At 30.3% G+C, this 19,505-nt stretch overlaps 1 protein-coding gene and 2 long non-coding RNA genes across 4 annotated transcripts in view; all 3 read left to right on the top strand.

The window, feature by feature from the left end:
* Window positions 1–19,505, top strand: part of LOC126915223 (serine-rich adhesin for platelets) — a 133,164-nt gene that overhangs the window by 62,977 nt on the left and 50,682 nt on the right. The gene's annotated exons all lie outside the window — the stretch shown is intronic.
* On the top strand, window positions 1,129–14,356 carry LOC126915240 (uncharacterized). Its single transcript, XR_007710080.1, has 3 exons — window positions 1,129–3,661; window positions 3,932–3,996; window positions 4,289–14,356. It is a non-coding gene; the product is annotated as an uncharacterized LOC126915240 (long non-coding RNA).
* Window positions 14,375–15,886, top strand: LOC126915241 (uncharacterized). The gene is made up of 2 exons (XR_007710081.1): window positions 14,375–14,731; window positions 14,802–15,886. It is a non-coding gene; the product is annotated as an uncharacterized LOC126915241 (long non-coding RNA).

Raw genomic sequence — 19,505 nt, 5'->3', positions numbered from 1 at the left:
TAATGAAATTTTAAAGTATTTTATGTGATATATACAATGTACATGTATACATGAAAGTACTCCAAAATAAATGTTCAAATGCTTTCGTGAGCCATAAGTACTGTGACAGATACCTCGCTTATCAAGAGATGAAATATGTATTTCATAATAACTCTCAACACCGCCGCTAGATGTCGGCTTTTATATCGCATTTAATATGGCGCGTATATTGCGAAGCATGTATGTAGGACGACTAATGCTGACGGGACTTGCGCCTCAGATGGTTTTTATACCGCAACGCGTACGGTGGCACGTGTTTGAAGTTGCTTGCTTCGTGTTTTCTGTTCACCAGCTTAATGATTAATGCTCGCGATTCTTTAAAACCACGCATCATCATCGAAATAACCCATCGTGCAAAAGTTACGGACTGTTCTTAACCTACAATTGTGCTCAATTAATACGCCGTGCCGAGTCGTTGCGCGCGTGAATCGTCGCAGAAAACTCGTACGTGCGAAATGTAACGTAGTATCGTTGAAGATTTTGCACGAGACTGGTGTTGGAAACTTATTGGTTGTAACGTGAAACATTCGATGCCTTTCCTTTTTACTTTAATGCGCAGTCTTCTCGATAATACTAAGAAGCGAATTGCTATTCGAACGGACTATGATTAAAACTTGTCAATAACGACACGACCTGTGATCGTAAAGGTAAACACGATTTCGCGTTGCGTGCTTTTCTGCGGCAAACTTGTCTGACTGTGTTAGAACCGGTACTTTTGTTGCTTGACAGTCGAACGTCGCGTCGGTAGTTTTTACTTGTTGGACCTTTCATCGTTAAGATTACTTTATTTCCTGCGCAAAACTACCCAATGGTGGTTGTAATTAATGCTAAGAATTTTCGCGTATGTGTCTCAAGAAAAGCTTCAAATCGTCGATTTTCCATATAGTGACAGCCGATAAATTCCACCAGATAGATATTGCTTTTTCGTAAAAGTAAACAGTGTGGACGTTTTACAAGTGTTAAAGGACATTAAATTACAAATGGAGTTAATTGTGTAGTGTATTGTGAAATTTACAAATATGTAGGAGAATCGAAGAATCGGTGAATCGGTTGCTGCGTAAACGGTCTACTCTGCAACAGTTGGTAAGTATTCATTACGTTTTTCCAACTTATCGTTTTATTTTCGTAATGATTGGGAGACGTGGACGTTTATTCGATGAAATAAGCATTGGTGCACTACCTTTGAAATTTTCTTACTTTTGTACCATGTTGTACTTATCTTCTACGTATTATCATTCTCATACGAAGCTTAAAACAGTTTCATATAAAAATATAGTTCAATAGGACATAATATAATATCACGCCTTTGAATGCAAATGTATGTTTATACCCTACTATTCAGTATTTTCCCTCTAGTATTAACACTCGCATGACTATTGATGAGACCTTTTGGATCCAATCTTTTTTTAAACAATAACACGATTTTATGAATATTTTATGATTATTTCGCATGATTTTTAGCTCAAATCACACGTATCATCGACTATACATACTGTCATTTGTTTATCCCTGCTGCAATCACCGAATTTTCATATTTATAATGTTTTACAAAGATATTTAATATATAATTGAAATATAAAATCGCGCATACCGATAATAATTTGTTCGTGTTTTGCTCAAACTTAAGATATATGTATGTATGTATCTTGACGTTAGGAAAATACTATCGAAAATAACGGAAAGAATACAGTAGGGTTAACTCTTTCATAATGTTTCATGAGAAAGGTTCGGGCATGTTGTTAAATATATAGTGATATGTATGTATGTATCTATCTACTATAAATTTTATATCTTAAATATTATTATACATGCGGTAATTATTAAAATTCATTGCCATTAATTTACCGTTAATTCAAAGATTCGGTAACCTTCATGTACACATGTATACGTTTATTAGATATATCGGACTGTTCAGATATGTATAAACAACATTGTACGATATATTTCATATACTTCATTTTCTTTTTCCGTGTTCTCTTTCACTTACTCTGTCACGTGTGTGGTCATACCAGAATAAATGAACGACGAAAAAAGAACAGGTCTAGGGAATTTATTTTCTTTCCCGAGTCACGGTTTTAACGGATTTAACTCGAATGTACAATAAAATATTCTCTTGCACATTACATATTTACTTTATCCAGAATTATTATTGCTCACGTAATTTACATTTGTCGTCCGTTGTAGTTTTATAATGAAAGTCTTTTATTAGAAATTGTCTTGTATGTGCAAATTTCAAGGTCACACATAACACGCCCGATTAAAAACACGCCTCGAAATTCCATGCAGCCTGCAAGGCACAAAAAAAAAATACGTATATAGTTCCGTTTGAAATCACTTTAATGAGCTGAGACAACAAACATTGTTCTCAAGCAGAACCTCCTCACCCTTCGAGAATTTCTAAACTTTTTGTTCGTTTTCTTGTGTTTGAAGATTTATGGAAGGTATTTAAACTTAAATATTTCCCTTGTACTCTATGCTTTATACATTTTCTACAGCTTTTTTATTCTTTTGAACAAATTAAATATTACAGCAGGAATTAATATATATTTTCTACAAAATTTCGTATATTATAATTTTTATAGCGTTAGATAATAAAATTAATCAATAATATAATTGTATTCTAATAATGAAATTACAATAACAATCCCAAAAATAACAATTCTGCTAATTTCTCGATAAGCTATGTTTAAGTACACTTAACAAATTTTCAAATTCGATTTTCTCGAAAAGGAAACGTCATATGAACAAATCGTATTCTAATTTTCGTTGTTTTATTCACGTAGAATTACCCTCTTACCAATTGTATCGCGATTGCTGAGACAGCCTATATATGTATATATTGTTAATCAGAATGTTTTTATTATATGATCAATAACTTACCAGATTTGGTAAACTCACAATCTGTCGTTAATGACGCTGAAAAGTTATGGAAACTTTGGAATTGATATAGCATGGGAGTTCAAGTAATTAGTCCCATAATTTAAAGAAAATCTTGTTTAACGTAGAAAATACATATCATTGATAATTAGATTGTATGGAACATTTTCTGTATGTTTAATATTAGTTAAATAATTTTATTAATTATTATAATGAATGAAAATGTTCTTAAAATTTTTCAGTTTAACACGTTACAAGTCTTAACTTTTGGCCAAAAGATATTCTATCTTCATTCATATTTATTCATTCATTATCCATGCTAAACGTTTACCTAAACGTACCCACCGAATTTTTAAATATAACTCTGTTTGCAAGAATTATAGTATTTTTGTCGGCAGAGAAAAAATGTGTGAGAAAATTTAGTTGAGAACTGACATTAACGAGAAAATATTTTTGAAAATGTATATGCGTATATTACTGATGAAGTATGTTCAATAGTTCCGTATAAAACTAGATTTTGTACAGTAATTTAAAGAAATCTAGATTGAAAATATAGGAAATGTAAGTATAAAATTGTAATATATGTGTAATTTTATTAATATTATTTTATAATATTGTTATATATTGATAATATAATTATTTTATTTTATTAATATATATGTAATTATATTAATTTTTTATTGAAAGATGGTTATAGTCATTTTAAACCTGAAAGTATTGAATTTGTATGTACAATTTTTGGAAAGTAAAAAATTCGGATATGAAAATTTGGGAATTTATTAATTTAGGTGAAATGAAATATTATAAATTAAGGAGGATAGAGTATGAAAATTCAGAAATTAAAAAATTAGGGTATAGAGACTTGGGAAACAATAAATTTGCGTAGGAAAATTTAGAAATTTAGAGATTTTATTTTATTAATATGTATGTAATTATATTAATTTTTTTATTGAAAGATGGTTATAGTCATTTTAAACCTGAAAGTATTGAATTTGTATGTACAATTTTTGGAAAGTAAAAAAATAAGAATGCATAAATTAAAAAATTCGGATATGAAAATTTGGGAATTTATTAATTTAGGTGATATGAAATATTATAAATTAAGGAGGATAGAGTATGAAAATTCAGAAATTAAAAAATTAGGGTATAGGGACTTGGGAAACAATAAATTTGCGTAGGAAAATTTAGAAATTTAGAGATTTTATTTTATTAATATATATGTAATTATATTAATTTTTTTATTGAAAGATGGTTATAGTCATTTTAAACCTGAAAGTATTGAATTTGTATGTACAATTTTTGGAAAGTAAAAAAATAAGAATGCATAAATAAAAAAATTCGGATATGAAAATTTGGGAATTTATTAATTTAGGTGAAATGAAATATTATAAATTAAGGAGGATAGAGTATGAAAATTCAGAAATTAAAAAATTAGGGTATAGAGACTTGGGAAACAATAAATTTGCGTAGGAAAATTTAGAAATTTAGAGATTTTATTTTATTAATATGTATGTAATTATATTAATTTTTTTATTGAAAGATGGTTATAGTCATTTTAAACCTGAAAGTATTGAATTTGTATGTACAATTTTTGGAAAGTAAAAAAATAAGAATGCATAAATTAAAAAATTCGGATATGAAAATTTGGGAATTTATTAATTTAGGTGATATGAAATATTATAAATTAAGGAGGATAGAATATGAAAATTCAGAAATTAAAAAATTAGGGTATAGAGACTTGGGAAACAATAAATTTGCGTAGGAAAATTTAGAAATTTAGAGATTTATATATGAAAATTTCAAAATGATGAAAGTTTAGGAAATTCGCAATAAGTATGTCGTCTAGAAGCTGCATGACGAAATTTTACGTTTTAATTGGCAAGCTTATAAAGGAAGTACTGTTGTATTAGGCTAAAAGAAGTTCTACTTATATGTATACGTACATATGTATGTAAATTGTACAAGCAAAGTGCTCCTGCTGAGAGGCGATTCTCACGAACTGAACGTACTAGTTCTGGCAACTTTGCATGTATTCCAAGGAACAATCACCTTAAACTACAGCTGCGAACCTACGGCTGGGAAACGGCTTTTATTATATATTTACATTGTCACACGTTGATAAGTCTTGCAATAAAATTAGAAGACGAGTGGTGCATTAATTCGCTGGTGAGCAATGTAAAGATGTAAATGTGGTGTATAGGCAGAAGGTAATAGAAGACGTATTCCTTTACTTTGCCAACTCAGAATTTCTATGTTATGTGGATAGTAATGCCCTAAAGATAGGGATAAGGTCACACAGTACAAGATCCCTCCTAACCAGGATCCTTTCCGTACGGATTATTTCCTTTGCGTTCTTTGTGTTTTTGCCTTCATTGTAATTGTTGTTATGACGGTAGTTGATAATTTACAATATTTGTAATCAAATTCCACAGTAAATTGGGTATTACTAGGTGAAAGTAGCAAAATTAACGTTTATATGTCAAATTACTTTATAATTAATTATTTCATTTGATCGGTGTTATTTATGAATTCAATCCCTTTGCATTTTTTGTATCTCTTTATCGTTAGAAAAAAAGTTGAGAAAATAGAAGGATCGTTATTATAGTATCTACTCACCAATTCTCATTTCACTTTATGCTAAAGATCTTCCTAGAACATTAAATTTTCCTTTCTCTTAAAACGAAAGCGAGATTGAAACATAAAATTCAAGGATCGCAGCAGGATTTAATGGAATTACGGGATAATTGAATGTTAAATAAAATAAACTCAGAAATAATTATATAGTAATTATATACGTAATAATTAGAATTTTTAAGTTATACATATTTATTTATTTATCTATTTTATTAAATATATTGTTTTAGAATTTTCGTCGAAATTATTCCATTGCTTAATCACTGAGAAATATTGACGTATTCTATACGGTTTTTATTTCTAAAAATTAGTACTTTTATGAGTATCATTCAACTGAACTTTTATTCCTGTTGCTATTATAATATTATAGTAGTGAACGATAAAAAGATTCATTTTTAATTAAGTTATGTACATAATTGCTGAATATTAAGTGGAAGAAGCAAAATCAAGATCCTTATTTGTCAGGCTATTTTCTTAAATAGTGGTTTTATGTGATTAGTGTTTACGATTTTAGTTGAATTATGAAATGGTTGCGTGGAAGATGGAATAGATTGAGAAATATTTAAATATAGATTTACGTTTCTTGATAGTTTTATTCATTTATTTACTTACTTTATTGATTTACTTTATTTGAAATTGTAAATCATCGTATGTAATTAAGTATACAATTTATTCGTTTGGCTACTATTATTGTCGTCGACAAACATCAAAGTTTGATATATGATATAAATGGAGATAGAAATACGATAGCAGTTACCGACGATGAGAGATAAATTGGTTGGCAGTTATTAATGGCTGTGGGTCAGCAATTAGTATTGCTGATGATTAGTATTTATTAAGAACATAAAAAACGTAATTGTAAAATTTATACATATATTCTATTAAGCAAAGAAACGGTATAAAAATATATGAAACAGAAAATAGGATAAAGGGTATTGTAGTATAATATTTATAATATTATTATAGTAGTGCAATATCTTTTATCCTGTTCTTTGTATCATATATTTTCATTCCGTTTTCTCGCTTAAAAGCGATACGTGTTTTATAATTAATATTTTTATATTGTTAATAAATATATACTAATTATCAGTAATATCAATAACAATCGTTGGCGGTCGAATGTAATTAAAAAAATTTGTTGGCGTTGATAATGGCGTTGATAATGGGTAAGCAAAATAAAATTTGTGTCATTGATAAGGATTATTGGCAACCATAATTAAATTTCCGTCATCGACGATGTTTATGTGTAACCAAAATTTTCTAATTAAGGATATTAACTCTAAAAGTTAATACCATAACGTTTAAAATTTGTCGTATAATAGTTATGATGTCTGGTATCGCAGCGCGAATAAACAGACATACGTCTGCTATCTATTCTTGGTATAACATAAACGCACAGGAAATAAATTTCCATTGATTAATACCATCAATAATTCGTTCAATACGCATTACAGTGAAATGTGATCCAAATGTTCATTGAAAAATTATAATAACATATGAAAGTAACAACTAAACTCTGATAAATTGACCTGCTTCGATTTTATCTAAGCATACTAATTTTAAACATTACCAAATGTCATTAATCATCTGTTATTAGATTCGTATTCATTCGTAATACAAATTTTCTATTCAAAAAACGAAACGAAGAAAGAAAAAAGAATGCATGATATAGCAATGAATTTTAGATAACACTCTCGATCATTGGTGAACACGATTTACAGGCGTTTAGTTATATAGGTCGGTCACCGAAGAACTTGTTAAGTATTACAGTAAACATGTTGCCATAGCTGGTTCTGAAAGTGCAGTCTGGTGCTGACGGGTCTTCATCGACCTTGAAGAACCGGTTTCCAGATCCACATGTCGATCGTATCGATGCTCGAAACCGGAAACGTGTTTAAGGAGAAGGTGAAACGCTAAAAAGCTTGTTTATAGTTTTATAGGCCTTTTATCATATAGTAAAATCGTATACTATGTTTACGCTTCACTCATTTCCTATTGTTTTACATATCTCTGCTATAATATGCTACTTGTTACAGCGTTTACGATTATACGTATGTACTTACTTTTTCTTTCTCTTTTTATTCTTTCAATCTTTTTAAGGGAGATATGAATTGTAGGTAATTACTTCTCCATAAAAGAAATGTTTACAATATATACTATAAAGCAAACGTTTTAGCAGAAAGCGTTAGTAGTGGAAGCTCTGAAAATCTTATTAACGTTCTATCTTATTAGCTGGATCTAGTATCTTATACGAACTACGAAGTAAGCAGTGGTCTCTGTATAGTACTCGGCTACTTTTATCTTCCTAAATTAAATTATTATACGTAGATACAATTCGTTGCGAGGAATTTCACATGTCTTCTGTAATCCACGTTTAGTGATTTTCACGATGTAATATCACTGGTACTGCGAAATCGGGTTTTCAAACGTGATCGAAGCAAAATTGACATCGAGAACTTCAAATAATCATTATATGTACTGCATCGTGCCACTGCAGTTTGCCCTATATGTAACGCGTCATGAAATGTGCATATGCATGCGAGTCTCCAGATTCTAGATTTCAGATACCGCACCACTATTTGTGCGCGTCGTTAATACAAGAAATATTCAACTTGATGGAAATGTTTTTAGGATTACTGGAAATTAAGTTTAATTTCAGTAAACCAATAAACAGTTCTCGTAACTTTCAGAAAATATATAGAAAACAGTTTTCTATAACTCCTTTTAATTTGAAAATTTATTGATATTTCTTACGTTCTGGACTAAATTAAAAAAAATTATAGGCAATTCATCGTGTTTGTTTCCTCTCACAAGTAAAATAGAGCTCTCTAATTATAAAGGGATAATATAGAAAAAGTGCGAATATATATGCACCTAGAACAGATGGTATAACTAGTCGTATTTGTGGTGTTTTGTATTTCGGTATTTTTTTTTCTTTTTTTCAAATCGTATTGTCGAAATATTGCGCTTTCTTCCGATATTTTGTGAATATTCCGGGTTACTTCAGGGCAGATCTGAAAAAAAGGTTGAACGTTGGAATGATGAAAACGTAACGTACAAATAACACGATTCAAATACGAAGAATCGCAACTACGTCATCCAATTGTCGTAAAAATGAAAAATTTGAGATACCTAAATTAATTAGGCGAATCGAAAAATAGATGAGATTTTTTATTACTTTTAGCTTTAAGGCGTATACATAGGCTTGTTTTACAGTTTCCACTTATGCATTCACCTTTTTTTTATCTATCATTTTTGCGATCAACTACTTAGCCATGTCAGATCTTAGTTTTTCTCTTAAATGCTTTATGCATTTATGTTTGTTACATTCTATGAGAAAAGACTAGTAAAAAGACAGTTCATACTGATTAAAAAAAAACTGAAAAAAATAAACCGCCGCTTACGAGAAACCAGCTTATAACATTAGTATACAGGACGCTCTGCAAATCGATTTAAATTTAAATCAGGAATATGCGAAGTGCACATATCGCGGACATGATCATTGTCATTAAGCCGTAATTTAATTTCGATTGGCTTATGGTGAAATACTGACACTTTTGGTGCGTAGACAGTAGCAGAATAGACTCAACGTATCATCCACTTTCGATCATGGTATACATAAACGTAATTGGTATGTATTGTATGTACATAAACATATGTATGCATACGTATTATAGTGGAGGTATATTTACTCTGACCGGTAATGTTTCGCAACGTAATTACATATGTACATACATACATATATGTATCATGTGTGACATTTTAAAGATCGATTCGGTGAACCATCTCAACCGAAGTAATCACTACTTCAACCTCAAACCGATTATTCTAACGGTATGTAAATTGAAAATCCAATGTATTTATAAATCCTTTGATGTAATTTTTCATGTTGATGTTGCTCTGAGCCTAACCTTTACGCAGATACTTCATGGTTTAACATATTATGTATAAATTGTTTTTCGACTTACGCGTGTCTCCTTATGGATGATAATGTACAAAGTTATTAGGCGGTTATTGTCAACTCTTCTCTTTGCTCGTTAAGATAGGAATTGTTGCAAGAAATTTGTTGTGCTTGATTTCTTATATATGTGATAATAATGGAACGATCGAAATGAAAAAGTAACGAAACACGCACCTCCCTAATTGCGTTTGATAAACAAAAACTAACTAAATAAATGATAATAAGTTGATATTAAACTTAATAGTTTAGTTTGTTACGACTATGATTATGTTCGTCATCGCTACCAATTTTTTGAATATTTAAATTCCTTAAGTCTCTCGTTTCGATCACGTATGAAGATCATAAAGATGAATATGATAAGTCATAGTGTCTGTTTTTTAAATGGTAGTAAATCTTTAAATTCGATATTGTGAATCAAACGTATGTTACTAAATCAATTATTTGATTTTAGAATTATATATATACATATTATTATATTCTCGTCATTCTTTTGAACATTTTAATAATGTTAAGCGTTACAACATTAATTACATCATTACTTTTATAAATTTTCAACGATTATTTATTTATTTTTAAAAGATTTATCTGTATGTATTTATGCTTTATATCTGTGAATTTAATCAAAACTTCTTCCTTCTTCCAAATATAAAGTTATGCATATTATATATAACATATTCTTCTTTTGTCATCTTCATATATCGATATGACAAACAGTTAAAAGGTATTACATAAAATACACTGTATGTGTGAGTGAAATATATATCTTCATTAAATACATATACTTAGCATATATACAAATATGCTGTAAAAGAATGACAAACAAAAACGTAAATAATATGTACCTATATAGGGTTAGAAAATATTAGGGTTACAAACTGTTATTATATACGATATTCTAAACTTCTAACAAGTATAAAGAATTTGTAATTTAGGTATAATATAATTTATCTTTAGTTCATATTATTTTCATAAAAATTATTATTTTCTGTCATGGTAGTAACGCATGATTTAAACACGTATTAAACTTACTTTAATCACACACTACACATATAGCACTTTTTAAAATTTTTTCCTACAGTTTGTAATTCTTTGATTTGTTGTTGTGTAATATCTGTATGTATTTCTTGATAATACAACTTTCAACTTTGATCACTGTAGTTTTAGTTTGAATCGTTATGAGATGTATGTATTTGTTTTTCGCAACTTTTCAAAATGTATTATTATGTAGACGTTAGTTTTCCTTGAGTTGATTTGGATTAAAAAACATACTGTAGTAAACTACAATAGTAATAGCAGTGTGTAAGAGCTACCGTTTATTGCTTTGAGATCTAAATTCCAGTGAAACTCGCTGATTTTCATCGAGTCTTTAGAGAGAACGTAGAAAAAAAAAAGAGGAAAACTGTTTTTCAGCAAGAAACCTGCACCTAATTATAAATGCAAAACTTACGCAATAAGCGAACACATGATAACATAATTCTATTTTTAGGTCAATTGTCTAAAATCTAGACCCTTAATATCTAATAATTTAAATAATAAGAAGTGAGTGTAGTAAATAGTTTCTAAAAATTTTCAACAGAAATGGAAATAAATTTTTCTCTTTTAAAATATCAATTTATTATTATTATTAATAAAGTAAATTTGATTGAATTATGATACTACTTTATTAGGATATTTGAAATACAATATTAATAATTAATATGACTAGAAATTAATTAGTTTTGGAACTAGTATTTATCCTATTGCTTGACTTTAACTAAATGTGTATTATTCTTCCAATGCATGCTTCTACGAATGATATGCTGGAAATGATTTCCGTTATACCTAAACTGTGCGTGATTGGAAAAACAATAATTTTGCGGACGTCATCGCCACTTATTATTCCGGTATAAATTCTATGATACTGTGTAAATCAAAATTTTTTTCAATACTATCAACGTAAACTTCATCTTGCTTCTATAAAAAGTTAAATAAATTTCTTATATTATATATACGGATATTTTACTCATTTATACATAGATAATATATTTAGTTTATTTTATTGGTTGAAATTATGTAGAGCTTTTAAATATCTTAATTATTACCTGATTTCTAGAAAAATATATATATATATATTATTATGTGTATATTATAGTTACATAGTTTAATATAATTATATATTTTTAAATGCTCGAATTCAATTATCAAATGAATCAAAATGAAGCGAAGTTATCAAGAAATTATATTACTTTATTGGATACTAAATATCGGAAAGAACAAAACCAAATAAGATATATATTTGTAAGATGATACGATTAAATAGAATGATATTTCACAATATCAAAATTTAGATTCAGTTATATATTTTAGTACAGCTATGTAATCTATATCTTAAAATGAATTCAATTATCAAATGCTCTGAAATAAAGCAAAGTTACTAAAAATTGCATTAAAGCATCAAGTATTAAACAACGACAATAATGGAATGAAGTTAAATACACATTAGTGAAGTAATAAGATTAAATATAATAAAGTTGTCGAATATCGGAATTTAACTATGCATAGTTGGTTATTTTAATATTGACAGTACCGATACAAAATAATGTAAGATATAATAAATAAAAATAATTTTCAAATGAACAAATTTAGAATTATATAATATAGAATATAGGATATATTATGGAATATATCATTTTCCAATTTTTTTGGATATAAAAGTTTGAAATGCAATAAGATGAACGAAAGAATGAATCTTACCAGGCAGTAAAATCGCGATTTGAACTTGATTTTTATTTTTAATATCGTTGTCGAGTTTCTTTCCTCAGTTCTAGCTACCAATTTCACTCCTCATCTCGTTGCACGAAAGACGAAAAGAGGGAAGAACTATAATAATTCTTTTAAGCGCGCACTCCTCCAGAATGGGGAGACGGTCAATCGATATGACCTAGTTTTCTTGCCACGACCCCGAAATTTGCCACATCGACGACCCCGTTGTCAAAATTGGGACATTTCCAAGCATATAGCCGGAAGGTTGGTGCCATGATTTTAAATTCGTGATAGCACAGGGACTTAATTAAAATTAGAGAAGCGTAAACGATCGAACGATACGAAATTAAATCGATTTTACCCGGTAACTGTACTTTAAGCGAAATTTTAAGCCCTTAGTCTTGTAGCATATTTTAAAGGAATACTTGAAAATTTTTGTAAGATATTTCCTATAATTTAAGACAAGGTCTTGTATTATATAATTATATTCAAGATATCTAAGACATATATAAATACATAAAATACATATAAAAGTAAAGTAAAATGCTTTGTTAATTATATTTTGTTAAGTTTATAGGAATTAATTATTGATTATAGTATTTAGATCATGTATACATATTTCATTTTCATAAATTTTATATGCCGCTTAATAGTACTCTGCGGTATTGTTAGTAGTTTCATTTGCATTTTTAAAATATCATTTTATTTAGTTAACAGTGTCTAATATCTTACTTTGTCTTAATATTTTATACTTTAGGAATTACCAGTGTGCCATTATACTTTATCATTATATTATTGTAGCGATTATAAATTTTTATCGAAGATTAGCTGATTATCGATAGAAAATTAAGAAATTTGTAGTACGATCGAATATTAAAATGAACCATCCTATACATTTCTATGAATTGTTTATTTATGTAAGTTTTAACCTGCGGAGATGTTTTACTGTTACAACCGATAATCAATTTTTTTCTATCCTGAAAGCGCTATAAACTTTCAAAAGAAATTCAGAAACTTAAATTGCAACGTTCTTATACTGAAATGAAAAATTGCTATTATATTTTATTCATCATATTTAAAATAATTTTGATATTCTAATAATGCAACAAAATAATTATAAAAATTATTTATATATATTAATTAGTAAAAATTATTGGGTTGGCAACTAAGTGATTGCGGAATTTGTCATTACCACCTAATGACAAAATCCGCAATTACATACTTGCCAACCTAATAGAAGCAGAATTTAATCCCATTGTTTCGTGTAAATTAAAGTTTTCATCTCAACATCAACATCTCAAGGAAACAAATATATACTTTATATTCGTTTTGTTTACGAATGTATGTAATATATTTGGAAAGTTAAAACAGGAATATTGGAAAATTTATTTATTCTCGTATTAGACTGGTTTGAAAATTTTATATGTATTGTAGGGAATATGGAAATTTTGATAAAAAGAAGGCAAGTTCGAGTCACCGTAAAAAATGTTCTGCTATTAAAATGTCTTGAAATAAAATGGATTACCATTTGTTAGATAATACCTATATCGATCTTAGTCGATCTGGATCTCGCGTTCTGGGATAAGTGTCAAGCTTTCTTGACTCAGTTCGCAGTTCTTTTGCCAGAGGATTCATCACTCCGTGACCAGATCCTTTTAGAAAATCCTTATCGTTTTCCGTGTTACGGGGCAACGTGACCTCGCTTCATTGGCCCCGTGCCCGTGGTCCTCTGCGACGAACAACAGAGTGTCGTCGGACCTCCGAAAATATATACATCCGCGACGCACGATCATATAAACAGGTTTGGGCACTCATATACCGAAAGCGAGTCCACCAATTTAAGTCAATTCAAAAGATGAACGATTTCCCCTGGCAAGTCTCCAGACCTGTTTATACATATGTATGATCATGCTTGAGAGTATCGTCAGTCGATATTAAGGTTACCGAGTATCGAACCTAAACACTGTTGACACATGTATAATGTTCAATTATAATATATAATTGTATTTATATATGTTCAGTTATAATGTTCAGTATTCTTCGAAACGAATCGCGTGATTGTGAATCGAATTGAGTGAATAGACACTAATATATTATTATTATTATATTTATTATATATATTACATATATTATATTATTATTTACAAGAAAATAAGGCAATATAAATTACCTTAACACTCGGTTTACGGGATCCGTCAATTTGACGGATTTCAAACTTCAAAATGAAATATCCCAAAAACCATAGCATTAATTTTAACCATTTTGCATCGTAAATTAATCATTTCAACTAAAGAATTTATACACACAATTATTTTTTCCTAGATTTTCTAATTTTTGAAATCTGTATGTAGTATACTTATCTCTACGAAACCCGTCAAATTGACGGGCTAGTTGATTTCATAAACAAACCGTTTTTCAAAGACAGTGTGCAAAAGTTTCAGTTATCGTAGACATTTCCCATTATCGTCTCCGCTTATTGTAAGTATTTACAATAGGATAATTGAATTTGGGCACAGTATTTTTTTTTTGGCCAATCCCCCTTTTCTAGCAATCATGAGTAAATCCAGGAGATATAATAAGATATTGAACAAAATTGTCAACATCAATGAAGATTGTTCTGAGGATACCTCCGAAGAAGATCAGTATGAATTAGGCCAAAGCGAAGCTGACAATGAAAGTTCTAAATACACTGAAAGTGGAGAGATAGAAGGATCTGCGGATAGTGAAGAGGAAAGCTTCTTGAAAGTGTGTCGTAACAAAAAAAGGATGTGTATTTTTTCTGGTTCTGACTCCGAGGATGAAAGGACGAGCATTCCAAGCACATTCCAAAATGTAATGGGTGAAATTTAAATTGCAATTGATGGAACACAATGGATAAAACTGAAAGCGGTCGGATCTAGGGGGTAGGAAACCCCGTTCCTATGATACTCAAGGATATCGCAGGGCCTTCTGGCTATGCTAAGAGAAATATTATGTTGAGTTGTGTAACTAGTGATTTCGAATTGATAATTGATAGACACATAATGGAACACATAAAAGATTGCACTGAAACCGAGGCGCATCGGGTTTTGGAAAAAGACGGACAATCACAGTTGCTGAGTTACGTAGTTTTCTAGGAATTCTATATGCCCGGGGCGCATATGAAGCGAGATCATTGAAAGCCTCCGAAAGATTACAAACAGATAAATTTGCCCTGATATCCGAAATATGGAACAGATTTATAAGTAATGCCAGGCTTGTTACAAACCATATGAAAATATCTCAGTAGATGAACAATTATTTCCAACGAAAGCCCGATGCAGGTTTACGCAATATATGCCGAATAAGCCTCATAAATTTGGCATTAAGTTTTGGTTTGCAGTTGACGTCCAAACAAAATATATTTTAAATGGTTTCCCTCATATGGGGAATGATGAAACTCGATGCTCAAGGGAAAAAAGGACAAGATGACTTTGTTTTCCTCAAATTTATATAAATCAGAAAACTGCACGCTTACTGTGTATAAAAGTAAACCTAAAGTAAAAGTCCTCCTTCTAAGCACCAAACATACAGGTGTACGAATAGAAGATAATTATAAACGTGTTCCAGAAACCATTGCTTTTTACAATAAAACAAAGTATGGTGTTGACCAAATGGCACGCAAATATAGCGTAAAAGCAAGGAGTTTTCGATGGCCCCTTCAAGTTTTTTTCAATATTTTAGATTTGGCAGCAGTAAACGCGTGGATATTATGTAAGGAGTGCACCGGATCGAAAATATCCAGAAAGGAGTTTATATTTTGCCAAAGATCAGATGCTTCATTTCTGTCACTTTCGACGTCAGAAGTGCGAAAAAGTTGCCAAATGGGCTAGTGCAAAAAAATATAGAAGCAATAATTGTTGTATATGTTGCAAAAAAGATCGTATGTGGAAAATGCACAAACAAAATTCAGTATATTTGTAAAAAATGTGCTCAATAAATATGATTACCCTACAGCGTTAATATTATTGTTATCATTTCCGTGATAATTAAAAAAAAAAAGACTTTACTCATTAATAATTTATTTAAATGTGAAGCCTAATATTGTTCAATTCAGACTTAATTTGAATAAATCGATTTTTTGAAGAAAATGCGTATTTCCGTTTATCCGTCAATTTGACGGGTCCTCGTAGAGATAGGTATATAAGAAACGCCCGTAAACCTAGTGTTAAAGAATAACGTGATACTAAAATTCCATGAAATAAAATGAATTGTTACTAGTAACGTTATTTTTGATCAATAAGAAATTGAACATTTTCAGAGACTATTGACATTTTCGGAAAAAAATATAAAGAATTTCAAATTAAATTGTGCAAATTTATAATACTAATATTTACCAAAAAGAAATAAACTATTAGTTACATTAATAATAATAATAATGCATACTCAATACCTATCAGTTTCAATATTTTTAAGATTAATTATCAGCTTAGTAAATCAGACGTTGTAATATTTATGAGAACTTTCAGGAGAAAATCAACATATTTAAATTTATTTAACTCTGCTGTAGTCCTTGATTCAATTGCACACTTAAGGTCTCCGAGACAAAAGTGACTCTTATATGTAAAATTCGTTTTCTTAATTTTATTATTTAACTACAGGATCAAGGAAATGCTATATATTATTATATGTTTTTTTATAATGCCTTATAATATAAAGCTGGCACATTCTACTAAAGTTATTTATTTATAACAACTTGTAAATATATGATAATAGTAGCTTTTGACGTTCGTAATAGTTTTGCCAATTTTCCTTTTGTCTTTTAGTACGTGTGTGGTATCTGTCTCTTTTTTTCTGAACTGTAACTTTTTCAGCCGATGTTGAAAATTCCGACATATTTATAACACTCCACCATATCTCTTTTGCAGCTTTCGTACGCGGCTAATATTTTCATCGTATAATATAATTTTGTATCAATCCGTCCTCTAAATTTTCTACGAATGCTCTTTTTCTCAAAGATGTCGGTTTCCACGAGCAATTTACTTTAGAATAATATACATAAGCATTCGATGCTGATACGTCTAGCACAATTGAAAAGACTATTATTGGCCAATTATTATAATTTTGAATAGAACTATTATAATGTTATTTTATATTATTTATCTTTTCATTCGACTTTAATGTTAGCCAATACTTCAAAATATTTCACTTTAATAATTGATTTCCATCTTTACCTCGTGTCTTAATATTTATCGACAAAAACGAGCCGCAGACGTTATATGTAACTATTTTTATTTGTAACATACCATTTAAAAAGGAACAATGAGATTTTAACATAATGTCACGAGGATACAAACATATAAAGCATATTTATAATAATTTTACTGAGACCACAGTAGGGTTAAAACATTTTTCAGTACTAAAATCTATCAAAATAATATGAACAATACTCATAATAATAATAATCATCAAATATTATATTATTAATACTGACGCGATTAACCAAATATAATAATTTCAAATAAAATGCTGTCAATCTTTTATATAAAAAATCTATTCCGCAGTATGAAATTTCCTCAATTTAATCTGACGGAAGGACAAATGTAAATGTGTAAGTTGTACGTACTTATTAATCGGATGCATTCATAATTCTGAGGTCATGCCAGATGCGCATCCAATGTCGCGTATCACGCGGAGAATCGTGGCTATTTCGCGAAAAGTTAGTTGTTTATAGAAATGGAGATGGTTCGTGATGCCAAAAATTGATCCGTCCTTTTACACCAATCTAAATATCGAACTATCTCCGCACGAGAGAAATTTGTCAATTTGTAAATACACACAAAAGACAATTTATTCATCGATTATTGCACGTACATTCGTAACACGAGCGATCTTACCTCACAGAAGCTGTAAATACAGTACGTATTCCATATATTTGCATGCAATTTAGACTCGAATACGAGTTGCTCTAGAATTGGTTTGCGTAAGCAGAAACCAGCATTAAGAGTTCGAAGCTCCGCTAAATTTAGATATTTCTAGACGAGTTTAATTTTCAAAGAACATCGTATTTGTTCGACTACATTAATCTCCGCCTATTCACGCTATTTCCTTGAATCGAACAGCAGTTCTTTGGAAAGCAACGAAAATCTACATTATTCCGCTGCTATTGAAATATTTGGCAAATCTGTAGTACTTGTATATTGAGATACATGGTACATATAATGCTATGTATATTTGTTCTATCAAGCAATTAGCCAGTCAAACTGTAATAAGTAATAACCGAGTTTCTTCAATCGATACGTCCACGTGTCTCCGAGTCATTTGGTTTCATTTATTCCATATAAATAGCACATATGTGTGTGTGTATAATTGTTTGTCACAGCTTCACCGGAACAGCGTCTTCCCTATTGCATTAACGAACAACGATCTCGAGGATCATCGAGCGACATCGAAAATTGAGAAGAAAAGACTGCTCGGGTACATTCTGCCAGATTTACAATTTTCATTAAATGAAAAAGAAGTAAGAGAGGAAGAAGAAGAAGAAATATTCTTCGAAGATCAACGATATCTTCTTAAAAATACAAAATAAAAGGGAAAAGTTTTTCAGTAAGATGCACGGAATAAGTCATCTACTGTCCCACCATAACTCGCACAATGGTGACACAAGGACTGTCAATCATCATCAAGACAAGACTTCCTCCGTGTCTGACACTAGAACGCACGACACAAAGATCCTGCAGGAGTTGTTAAATCACAAACATATCCAAAGACGAGTATCTCGAGGTTCAGTGAGCTCGACGTATTCTTATGGTTCTTCGACATCTCGCGGCTCGTCTCACGACTCGTCTCACGGTTTAAACTCTTCCAATCACAACCCATCCCTCTATCACAGTGTGCACAATCACTCGGTGTATCATACGATTCATGGAAGCAGCCACCATCATCAGTCGATTCACCATCATCATCCCCTTCATCATGTTCATCAGCTACAATCACAATATCCACAGAATCATCAGACGAGCAGCGGAAGAGCTTCACCAACGTCGCTCAATCTGACCAGCGATCACGAGAAGCATCATCATCATTACAGCATTCAGGAGATGATACGACACTTTGGGAGAAGATTAGGTCATATGAGGCGACAGAGCGAATGTCAGGATCCGCCTAAGAAGAAAGAGGAGGATTTCCGGAACAGAAGCCAGAGTTTGGATGGCGGCGCGAAGCATCCTAGTCTGAGGGATGCTGATTGTGAGACCACTTACAGAATCTACGAAAGCATTCTTAGGCAAGGTAA

Source organism: Bombus affinis, chromosome 4, assembly GCF_024516045.1.
Source record: "Bombus affinis isolate iyBomAffi1 chromosome 4, iyBomAffi1.2, whole genome shotgun sequence".
NCBI classification, from domain to species: domain Eukaryota; kingdom Metazoa; phylum Arthropoda; class Insecta; order Hymenoptera; family Apidae; genus Bombus; species Bombus affinis.
The sequence above is the reverse complement of the archived record's forward strand: the minus strand, read 5'-3'. Positions and strand labels throughout refer to the sequence as shown.